The sequence below is a fragment of the Galeopterus variegatus genome, unplaced genomic scaffold (genome assembly GCF_000696425.1).
Source record: "Galeopterus variegatus unplaced genomic scaffold, G_variegatus-3.0.2 Scaffold53, whole genome shotgun sequence".
Lineage (NCBI taxonomy): Eukaryota > Metazoa > Chordata > Mammalia > Dermoptera > Cynocephalidae > Galeopterus > Galeopterus variegatus.
In genome coordinates this window covers 1,454,696-1,465,792 of record NW_007726164.1, presented here as the reverse complement: position 1 = coordinate 1,465,792, position 11,097 = coordinate 1,454,696, and positions in this window count along the sequence as shown.

The following is an 11,097-nucleotide window of genomic DNA, read 5'->3' as shown; positions in this document are numbered from 1 at the left end:
GAGGTCCCGATACGTGGGCCCTCGAAAAACCACGCAACCTGTATTTGGCTCAGACTTGAAAAATTGCCTAAACTGTTAAATTCCGTAGTCAACCAGGAAAGACAAGTCTAAACAACAAATGATACTTGAATGAGGAAAAATACCCGAGAGGAGCACACAGTAACGAAACTTCAGCGAAGGCTTTTATTATGTTTTACCCCTGTAACGTGTTTTACCCCGTGTGCAAACATTTTTCATGGTTTTTTTCCCCCTACTTTAGTTACATACACGTATTACAAAATTAAAACCATATGATTTTCAGAATATAACAGTTTTGATATACCATGTTTAAACTTTGACAACACTAACAGGTAAAGTAAGAAAAGAAACTGAGCAAAGTACTTAGTTGGTAATAATTTATTACACTGCAAACTACCAGATGATTCACTGTGGAGCTGCTTGCCTAAATGCTAAAATATATAGTTATAGCTCTGTAAACGAAAGAATGAAAGGAAAGGAACTACAGTTTAGTGTGTACTGTGGGTCAGGTACTTTAAAATGTAAAAGAAAATGAACAGAAACATTTCACCTGTTTTGATATGGTAATTTAACCATTTTGTTTTTCATCCTTTGTGCTGTTTCAGAGTATTGAGTCCTGTGCAGCTATGCAAATACATCTCCCCTCAGGAAGATCTAAGAGAACAGAAAGAATGATTTTCCATTTGCTAATGATTTGTCCTCTAGTTTTAATTGAGCAATGGTAGGTGGAGGAAAACGGACACAAGAGATTCCAAAAACCTAATCCTGAGACAAAATTCCCTAGAGAATTGCTCTAGGAAGAGGAGAGATTTGACCTGGCAAGGGGAGGGAGAGAAGTATTTAATCATTAACTCTTTTAATCCTCCCAGCAACATTTTAAAGTATCATTTTTCAAATGAGGAAACTGGAAAGTAGAAAGATGTACATTGTTGAAAGTAACACTGTACCACTGCCTCCTTCATATCAAGAGGTAAGAGTTTGTCAAGCAAATAAAGTGAGGGAAAGACACTACAAGCAGAGAAATCAAGATATGCACTCTATGGCTGTAGTACAGGCTACAGGATGATTCCAAACATTTATTGACAAGGCCCTGTGCTAAGTACTGAGGATACAGTGATAAATAAAACAGATGTCCTAATGCAGCTGATGCTAGTGGGAGAAACCTTCAACAACAACAAAAAATACAATACAGAATATATAAGTGTTGTGATAGAGGCTAATGTTCAATATATTAGAAAATCATAAGTCAACAGCAGCCAGAAAGGATGTGGGACAGCCAGTGAAGCTGCTTTAGCAGAGTCCAAATGTTAAGAGTTATCCCCTACTAATCCTAAAATTGTTCTTTTTTTTTTTTTTTTTTAAAGGATGACCAGTAAGGGGATCTTAACCATTGACTTGGTGGTGTCAGCACCATGCTCTCTGAAGTGAGCAAAGCTGGCCATCCATATATAGATATCCGAACCCTTGGCCTTTGTGTTATCAACACCACTCTCCCAAGTGAGCCACGGCCGGCCTCTAAAATTGTTCTGACATAGAGTCTAAGGAAGGGAAATTAAAAGAACACCAGTGAATACTTAGAGGAAACAAACTGCTCTAGACAATGGAATTCTAAATGGTCTAATTAACAAGTAAGCTGAATTTATTTAGTTACTATGAGAGCTTACAGTAGGGGCATTCATTGATCTGGTCAGAAAGGTTAAGGAAGGCTTTTTAGAGGAAGTCACACTCAAATGAAGATCTGCAGGATGAGAAACTGAAGAAGTATCATGTGTAAAGACCTTTTGTTAGGAGGGAACATTGCAAGACTGAGGGACTGAATGAAGGAGGGCCATTGTAGCTGGAGCATAGATTGCAGAGAAAAAGTGCTGCAGTATGAACTGGAGATCAGGCTAAACCTTAATCTAGAACTGGCTGGTTAGTTCAGTTGGTTAGAGCGCAGCCTTGTAATACCCAGGTCATGGGTTTGGATCCCGGTTCTAGCCAACCACACACACATAAAAAGAACCTTAACCTTAATCTTTTGTTAAGAGCAAACGGAGGGAGGGGATTTGACATGATCAGTTCTATGTTTTGAAAAGATCATTCCAGCTGCAGTGTGGGAACACAAGCAGAGACAGGTTTGAACCAATTAGTATCTATGAGAGTGGTAGTGTGTATTGGTAGAAGTTCAGATGGATTGGGGTAGGAGCAAGGAGATGGAGACCAGTGGGGAAAATGAAACAATTTAGGAAGTAAAATGGGAGATCTTGGTGATGAATTCAGATATGGTGGGGTGGTATGGGGATTGAAGGAGAGGGAGGAGTAAGAAATGATTTGGGATTTCTGATGAGCCCTGTAGGTGGATAGTAATGCCATCACTGAGATATGGGGCACATTGGCAGAGAGCCAGGTTTGGTGAAGATGGTGATTTCCATTTCAACATGTAGAGTGTGAGATGTTTTTGTGACTTCAAGGGGGGATGTTAATAGTTGGATCTGTGGGTCTGCAGCACTGAGAAGTCTAGGCTAGGGAAAAAATAGTTACAGTTTGTAATCTGTCCTTTTCTGCAGGGTACTTTTTTTTAATGCAAATATCTTTATTGTAAATAAGATGTTTTGTTTTTAAGTATATTGAGAATATCAGAAATAAAAAAAATAAAAAGTAGAAGTCTCTAGAGCAGTTTCTCAGACTTCCCTGAGAATTACCAGGGGCCAATGTTAAAAATCCAAATTTTCAGGCCCCTCCTCTAGAGATTCTGATTTTATTTTTCTGGTATAGGGTCTAGAAATTTCGATTTTTAACAAGGGCCACTGCTGATTCTTCTTATCACCGAGTTTCTCTGCGTAGTGGTACTCCAGTGCCAGAGGCTACCTGCATGAGAGTCATTAAGGTGCTTATTAAAATATACAGTCTTGGGGCCGGCCCGGTGGTGCACTGGAGAGTGCACCGCTTGGGAGCGCGGCGGCGCTCCCGCCAAGGGTTCGGATCCCATGTGGAGACCGTTTCCGACTCACTGGCTGAGCGTGGTGCGGGCGCAACACCGAGGGTTGCGATCCCGTTGCCAGTCCCCGGTACGGGCGCGACACCGAGGGTTGCGATCCCGTTACTGGTCAGTAAAAAAGACAAAAAAAAGGAAAAATGTATATATATATATATATATACAGTCTTGGGCCCTGCAGACTAAAATCTCTAGGGATAGAAGGCTTGGGAGAAATGGAGAAAAGAAGATGGTATCATACCAGGTGATCCAACTCTTTGCCCTTCATCTTTAACAGAGGTGTCCTAGGCTCTCCTCCAGGCAGCTCAGAGGAAAATGGGCATCCTTTGCTGGATGATGCTTATTTAGAAAGCAGGCAGACCTCACAGGCTGCAGTTGATAACATCTCTCCTGGCTCTCAGCTCAGGCCTCCTGCACTGTCCAGTGAAATGGCATTTAGCACACTCAAGATTCTCTTTTTCCACCAGTCCCATTAAGGCTCATCCTTCTCTTCCTGGCTCCCCCCAACGTGCTTCAGTGTTATGCTCTAACGCCCTGTCTTTCTATTCTCTCCAGTTCATGTGTTTTTCAGCTAATCTTCCCTGGCCAGGGAGGGGAGGGAAATGAGGTCAAATGCTATGTTTTACTCTCAGCAAGGCTTTTTTATTCTTGAGAACCTACTTTGGAAGTGTTTTTAAAGACTAAGCTGTGTCAAGGAGGAGAAATTTTTTCAACCCTTTTATGTTCTTTGGAGACCTTGAAATTAAACTGACAGAAGACAGATTAGCAGAGAAAAAACATGTTTAATTACATATGTACACATACACACACAGGAATTCACAAAAAATGTGACTCGAGGTGGTTAGAATTTGTAGCTTATATACCATCTCGGTAATAGAGGATGAAGAGGGGCAGAGGGGCACCTCTGAGAGAGCAAATAACTTCTTCCAAGGATAGAAGGAAAAGAAAGGGCACCTATGGAAAAACAAATGACTTTTTGTAAAGATAAATGGTATCTTTGCAGAATAGAAGAAAGATGTGATAGTTACGTAACAATGTCTGTGTGTGGTGCCAACTTCTTCTCTCCTAGAAGAGAGTAGTATTGTCGATCCCCAGAAAGGGATTTATGACAATCGAGTGTTTTGGGGAGCCTCTGCTTTTAAGCAGATAAGAGATTTCAGGAATTTATATCCCTTTAGCTTATAATTTTTATGCCACAGTGGCTTATTCTAGACCTCTACAATTGATTGTTCTCTTTGTAGTCTTGATGTAATAACTCTTTAAGTTTCTGTGAGGCACCGTAGATGCTTCTGACTAGGGGAAGAATCAGGAAGTATGGAGAAAAAAGAGAAGATTAGAATTATTTTTTTGTGATGGCAAACATGCAGAAAAGTTTATAAAACAGAAGCGCACTACTTGCAGACTATAACACAAACATTCATGTAACCACATCTGGGTCAAGAAGTAAAACATAAGGCCCAAAAGGCCACAATGTACCTAGAGACAGCCACTATTATGATCATTATCATATTCACTTTCTTGCTTTTCTTTATAGTTTTACTGACTGATTACTCATCTTTAAAAAATATGATTCTTCTTATCACCGAGTTTCTCTGCGTAGTGGTACAAAAACAAATGACTTTTTGTAAAGATAAATGGTATCTTTGCAGAATAGAAGAAAGATGTGATAGTTACGTAACAATGTCTGTGTGTGGTGCCAACTTCTTCTCTCCTAGAAGAGAGTAGTATTGTCGATCCCCAGAAAGGGATTTATGACAATCGAGTGTTTTGGGGAGCCTCTGCTTTTAAGCAGATAAGAGATTTCAGGAATTTATATCCCTTTAGCTTATAATTTTTATGCCACAGTGGCTTATTCTAGACCTCTACAATTGATTGTTCTCTTTGTAGTCTTGATGTAATAACTCTTTAAGTTTCTGTGAGGCACCGTAGATGCTTCTGACTAGGGGAAGAATCAGGAAGTATGGAGAAAAAAGAGAAGATTAGAATTATTTTTTTGTGATGGCAAACATGCAGAAAAGTTTATAAAACAGAAGCGCACTACTTGCAGACTATAACACAAACATTCATGTAACCACATCTGGGTCAAGAAGTAAAACATAAGGCCCAAAAGGCCACAATGTACCTAGAGACAGCCACTATTATGATCATTATCATATTCACTTTCTTGCTTTTCTTTATAGTTTTACTGACTGATTACTCATCTTTAAAAAATATAGTTTAATTTTGCCTGTTTTTGAGTTTTATGTAAATGGAACTGTAGAGTGAGGGTTTTTTTACATCTTGAATTTTTTTGGTCAACCTTATGTCTTTAAGATTTACCCAGTTTGATATGACTGTAGTTTATTCATTCTCATTACTTGTAGGTTACTATAGTGCATGAACATACCATAATGTTTTTTTTATTTTTTTTTGTTCTTCTCTCTTTTTTTCTTTTTTTTTTTTATGTACCATAATTTATCTATTCTACTGTCGGTGGACATATAGGCTATTTCTAGCTTTAGGCTATTATAAGGAATGCTGATGTGAAAATTTCTTTGTGTACACACACACACACACACACACACACGTGCACATGTATATATCCTCGTGTGCATAAACACAGATTTTTTTGGAGTCCTTACCTTGGTATGTAATTCCTGGTTTGAAAGACATAGAGAGCATATCTTCAGCTTTACAAGATTATGCCAAAATTTTCCAAAATGATTGTGCCAATTTATATAACCAACAACAACATATAAAAGTTTCTGTTGCTCCACATTCTCCCCAACACTTGATATTGTCAGACATTTTAATTTTTGCCAATCTAATGGATGTGTAGTACCAATTTATTGTAGCTCTGTTTAGCATTTCCCTGATTTTTAATGAAGAATAGCACCTTTCCATGAGCATTCTCTCATTGTCCAGGTCTTTTCCCATTTTTCCATTGGGTTTGTAATTTTCTTATTGATTTATATTAATTAATTATATAAGTAGAAACAAGTCTTTGTTGATTATATGTACTATAAATATATTTCCCACTTTGTGGCTTGTCTTTTCAGTCCCCTAATAATGTCTTTTGATGAAAAAAGTGCTTAATGGAGTCAAATTTATCACTCTTTTTCATTATGATTAATAGTATCTGTATCCTATTTAAGAAATCTTTTCTTACCCTGCCTAAGGTCATTAAGACTTTATATTGTTTTCTAAAATTTTATTGCTTTGTTTTTCAAATTTTGTTCTAGGAAGACATGAAATTGTTTTTATGTATGGAGAAAGTGAGGCATTTATAGTTCTCTGTCCCCCTTCATGTGGAAAATTAAACCGGCACCATTTATTGAAAAGTGACTGTCTCAGTAGATGCTTCTCACTAGGGGAAGAACCCTGCAGTGCTATCTTTGTCATAAACAATGTAGTCATATACTTGTATGTGCATATTTGTTTCTGACCTTGGTATTTTTTTTCCATTGATCCATTATCCTTTTTATAAATTGCTGGATTATATATGCTTATATTTTGTTTAAGATTTGAGGGCCTATCATGAATGAGACTGACCTGTAATGTCTTTTTCTGGATTTGATATCAAAGTTATGCTAGATAGTCACATAAAATGAGTTGGGGAATATACTTTCTTTTTCCTAGTCAATTGTTACTATTTTCCCCTTTATTCTTATTGTCTTTGGTATCAAGTTACCAAGAGCCCCCCAAAATCCCATTTGGATTTTTGTTAAAATTTCTTTGTGTGAGGGGCTGGCCCATGGCTCACTTGGGAGAGTGTGGTGCTGATAACACCAAGGCCATGGGTTCGGATCCCTATGTAGGGATGACTGGTTAGCTCACTAGGGAGAGCATGATGCTGACAACACCAAGTCAAGGATTAAGATCCCCTTACCAGTCATCTTTAAAAACATAAATAAATAAATAATTTCTTCATGTGCATTAATCTCAGGATGAATAACATCCTTCCACATAACCCTTTCCTTTCTTGAATATGGTATGACTGTACATTTGTTCAAGGCATCCTTATATGTTCTCCAAAATTTTTCTCATTTTCATTATATAGTTTTTGTACCTTATAGTAGGCAGAATTCTAAACATGTTCCTCTAAGATTCCCAACCTTGTTTAGTCAGTAAAACACTATTCCAAGAACTGCTATCAAGGAGATTTACAGGTATAATTTATGGACCTTCACATAAGGATATTATCCTGGATAATCTGGGTGGGCCCAATCTAACCACTTGAGCCCTTGAAAAAAGAGAGATTTCTCTTAACTGGATTGAGTCAAAAAGATGTGGCAGAAGGAGAGAAGCTGAGAAAAGATGAGGCAGAAAGGGAGGTCAGAGACATTCAAATCATAAGACTTGACTCATCATTGCTGACTTTGAAAATGGAAGAAAAGGGCCATGAACCAAGGAATGCAGGTATCCTCTAGAAGCTAAGAATGCCTCCTGTCCTACAAGCATACAGAACTAAATTCTGCCAACAACCTAAATGAGCCTGGAAACAGATTCTCTCTTAGAGGCTCCAGAAGGAACACACCTAAGATATCTTGATGTCAGCCTTGTGAAACCTAGAGAAGAGAACCAACTGAGCCATGCTGTGCCTTGATTTCTGGCCTATATAACTGAGATAATAAATGGACATTGTTTTAAGCTGCTACTTATGGTAACGTGTTATGTCAGGAAAAGAAAACTAATACACACTGTAGTGGGTTGAATTATGTCCCCCCAAAACTCCCTGAAGCTTGAATTGTGTCCCCCAAGTTTTATATATTAGAAACTTAGCTCCCACTGTGACTATTAAGAGGGTAGGAAATCCTATTATGGTAATTGAAAGGTGGATCCTTAAAGAGATAGGATTGTAGGACCTTGCAGTAGTGAATGGATTAAAAATGGTGGTCAAGGGTGTGGTTCTGAGGGCTTTAAATAAAGAGGAGAGTCCGTCTTTCTCTGCTCTCTCTGCTTCCACCATCTTGCAATGTGATACCCCTGGGTCACTGTCGCCACCAGCAGATGGACTTTGTGCTTCCCAGAGTCAGAAACTGTAAGCAATAAATTTTGTTTTTCTTTATAAATCACCCAGTCTGAGGTATTTCTTTTATAGCAACACAAAAAGGACAGATACACACACCTTTCTTATTAAGCAAAAATATATTTTTTAATTAGAACAGAAGGTATCCTGGCATGTAGACCTATCTCAAAACTCCATATGAGTTCAATCTAGTTATTGAAGAAGACAGGAACATTTTCTTATCACAATTAGAAACAACTTTCTTGTTCTGGAAACACACACACACACACACACACACACACACAAGCTAAGCAGGTTTAAAAAATACATTCTTGGCTTAGTGCCCAGTAACTCCAAAAGGTGGCATTCTAATGCTCCCTATAAAATAATGATTCACATGACAAATCAGGTAGCTGGTGAAATTTGAGTCTTCTCTAGTAGGCACGTAAAGCTTACACATAAAACAAGGAAGATGTAGCTTTAGCTAATTCATATAATTCATACCGAGGTTTATTGTTAATAGGAGTCATAAGAGTGCATGATATTTTACAAAGCATAAAATATGGAAGACAGGTTTCCTGCCCTGAGGAGCTTAGTAAAACATGTGCAGGCAGTAGCTAACAGGAAAAATATTAAGTCATGGTGATTTACAAAGTGGTCACCAATGGAAAACTGAGTACAAGAAAGATTCCTTAGAGAAAGATAATAGGAAAATGCCTGGAATTTGAAAAAGATCTTATTGCAAAAGCTTGAAAGAAGAATGAAAAAGAGATGAGAAAAATGAAAGACAAAGTTCTAAGAAATGGGGAAAGGGGGGAAACTAAAGGGAAAGATGGAGAAAAAGACTCAAGCTGCTGTGAGACATGAACCTATACACGAATTATAGAATGAATATAGGATTTATTTATTCGACAAAACTTCGAAATTAGACAACTGGATATCCTAACTATACAACTCATTTCTTATAAAACTTAAGAGGTTTCCCAAATAATAGACACTAAACCAAACCTCCTGCTCAAGCTATATTATTTCATCTATATGCATATGTAAATAAAATTTTATATAAATCTGTATACAATTAAATTGTGAATGACTTAAAAGTTTGAGAATTTTTTAAGCTATAATGTGAAAGTAACTTCACTTTAGAAATTATATTTAATAACACCAGTTTTCTTTAAACATATACATTTTACAGAAAAGTCCCAATGCTGTAGCAATACTGAAATCAGATCCAATATTCTTCTACAAGAATATAATGGCCAGCTTCCTGTACAGTATATTCAGTGTGTATATTATCTCCAGGCTCTACTTTTGTGGACACAGTAGCTGCACCAGACTGCTCTTTATTCCCCAAATAGGTCATACTCAAGGAATTGTCTTGTCCAAACAATTTTCCTATTTTTAAATTGATTGTCTGTCTTCATGAATGAGTTTTGAACATTTTTTATATATTCTGAATACTAGTTCTTTTTCAGATATGTGATCTTGAAACATTTCTCCCAGTCTGTGGCTTGTCTATTCATTCTCTTAACAGTGTCTTTCAAACAGCAAAAGTACTTAATTTTGATGAAGGGAATTTATAATTTTTTTCTTTTATGGGTTGTGCCTTTGGTGTCATATTTAAGAAATATTTACTTGTTTCTCTACTGAAAACTTTCCATTCACTTCAAGGTTGTTTACCTTGACTTGGTAGAGCATAGTTATAATTGCTGCTTTAAAGTCTTTGATAATTCCACCATTTGGGGCATCTCAAGGATGGCAACTGTTGATTGCCTTTTTCCTTGAGAAATGCCAAATTTTCCTGGTTCATTATTTGTCAGATAATTTTAGATTTATTCTGTGCATGTTGACTCTAATGATATTTAGATTCTGGATCTTGTTAAAGTTTTTGGGAGAATCGTGATTTCTTTGTGCTAGCATGTGTGTAGTAAGAAATTTGCTTATCCCAAAAAGAAGTTTGGCCTTTGTCTCTGGCTCCTGGGAGGTAACTTCTAAACCCTTAGAATTTCCTAAGTGATAGGAGTGTCTTTGTTACTCATGGTAGGGTCCTCAGACTATACCTGATCATTTATGCTAATGAGTTGACTCACGTTTGGTACATGGAGCCAAGTAATATTAGCTCAACTTCTAGGAAAAAGAAGGGATGGAGACTGAGTTCAACCATATGGACAATCAATCAATCATGTCTACAAAATAAAGCCCCACTAAAAATTTTGGACACTGTAATTCTAGTGAGCTTCCCAGGTTTGCAACATTTCATATATATTGACACACATTGATGCCAAGAGGACAATATATTTTGGTGACAATGGAAACCTCATGTTAGAACCTTCCCAGACTGCTCTATGCATTTTTTGTTTGAATGATTGTAATTTGTATCCTTTCCATGTAATAAAACATAACCATGAATATAATAGCTTTCAGTAAGTTCTACAAATCCTTTTAGTGAATTATCAAAACTGAATATGATTTTGGGAATCCCCCTGAACTTAAAGTTGTGTCAGAAGTCTTGGGCAGAATTGGCAGTCTGGAGGACTGTGACCTCAAACCTCAGTTTGGCTAACTTCTCACAGTTTGATTGTTTAGTATGTAATCAAACGGTTTAAGTTCAGAACACAAGCTTCATCTCTCTTTCTATAGGAGATGGTTCAATGTTAGTTCAAAGTTTTTTGGGGGGGGCATTGTATTTTTTTGGTTTTTTGTTTTTTGCTAGGCCGTTGTGTTTTTCTCATATACCACCTAAAGGTTAGACTGAGCTTTGAGATTTGTAGTTCAGTTCTCAAAGCCTTTGCTATATAGCTTTAGGTCTGCCCCACAAATGTGCAACTCAGAGATGAGACATGGCACTATGCTGGTTTATCAACAGAATTGGGGGATCATTTTCTCTAAGTATCTCCCTTCCAAGATTTCCCTCACATTCTCCAGTCCACAGAGGTCCTTTTTCCTGGTCTCTGGCCAAAAAGATGGGGTTCATCTTGGACTCCTAGCTGCCCATATTCCTGCACAGTTTCTACAATTGAGGCCACTCATGGGACAAGGCAGAGAGGAAAAAAGAAATATTTACAAAACATATTCTCTGGCCATCAGGTTCCCTTTTTTTTTTTTTTTTTTTTTT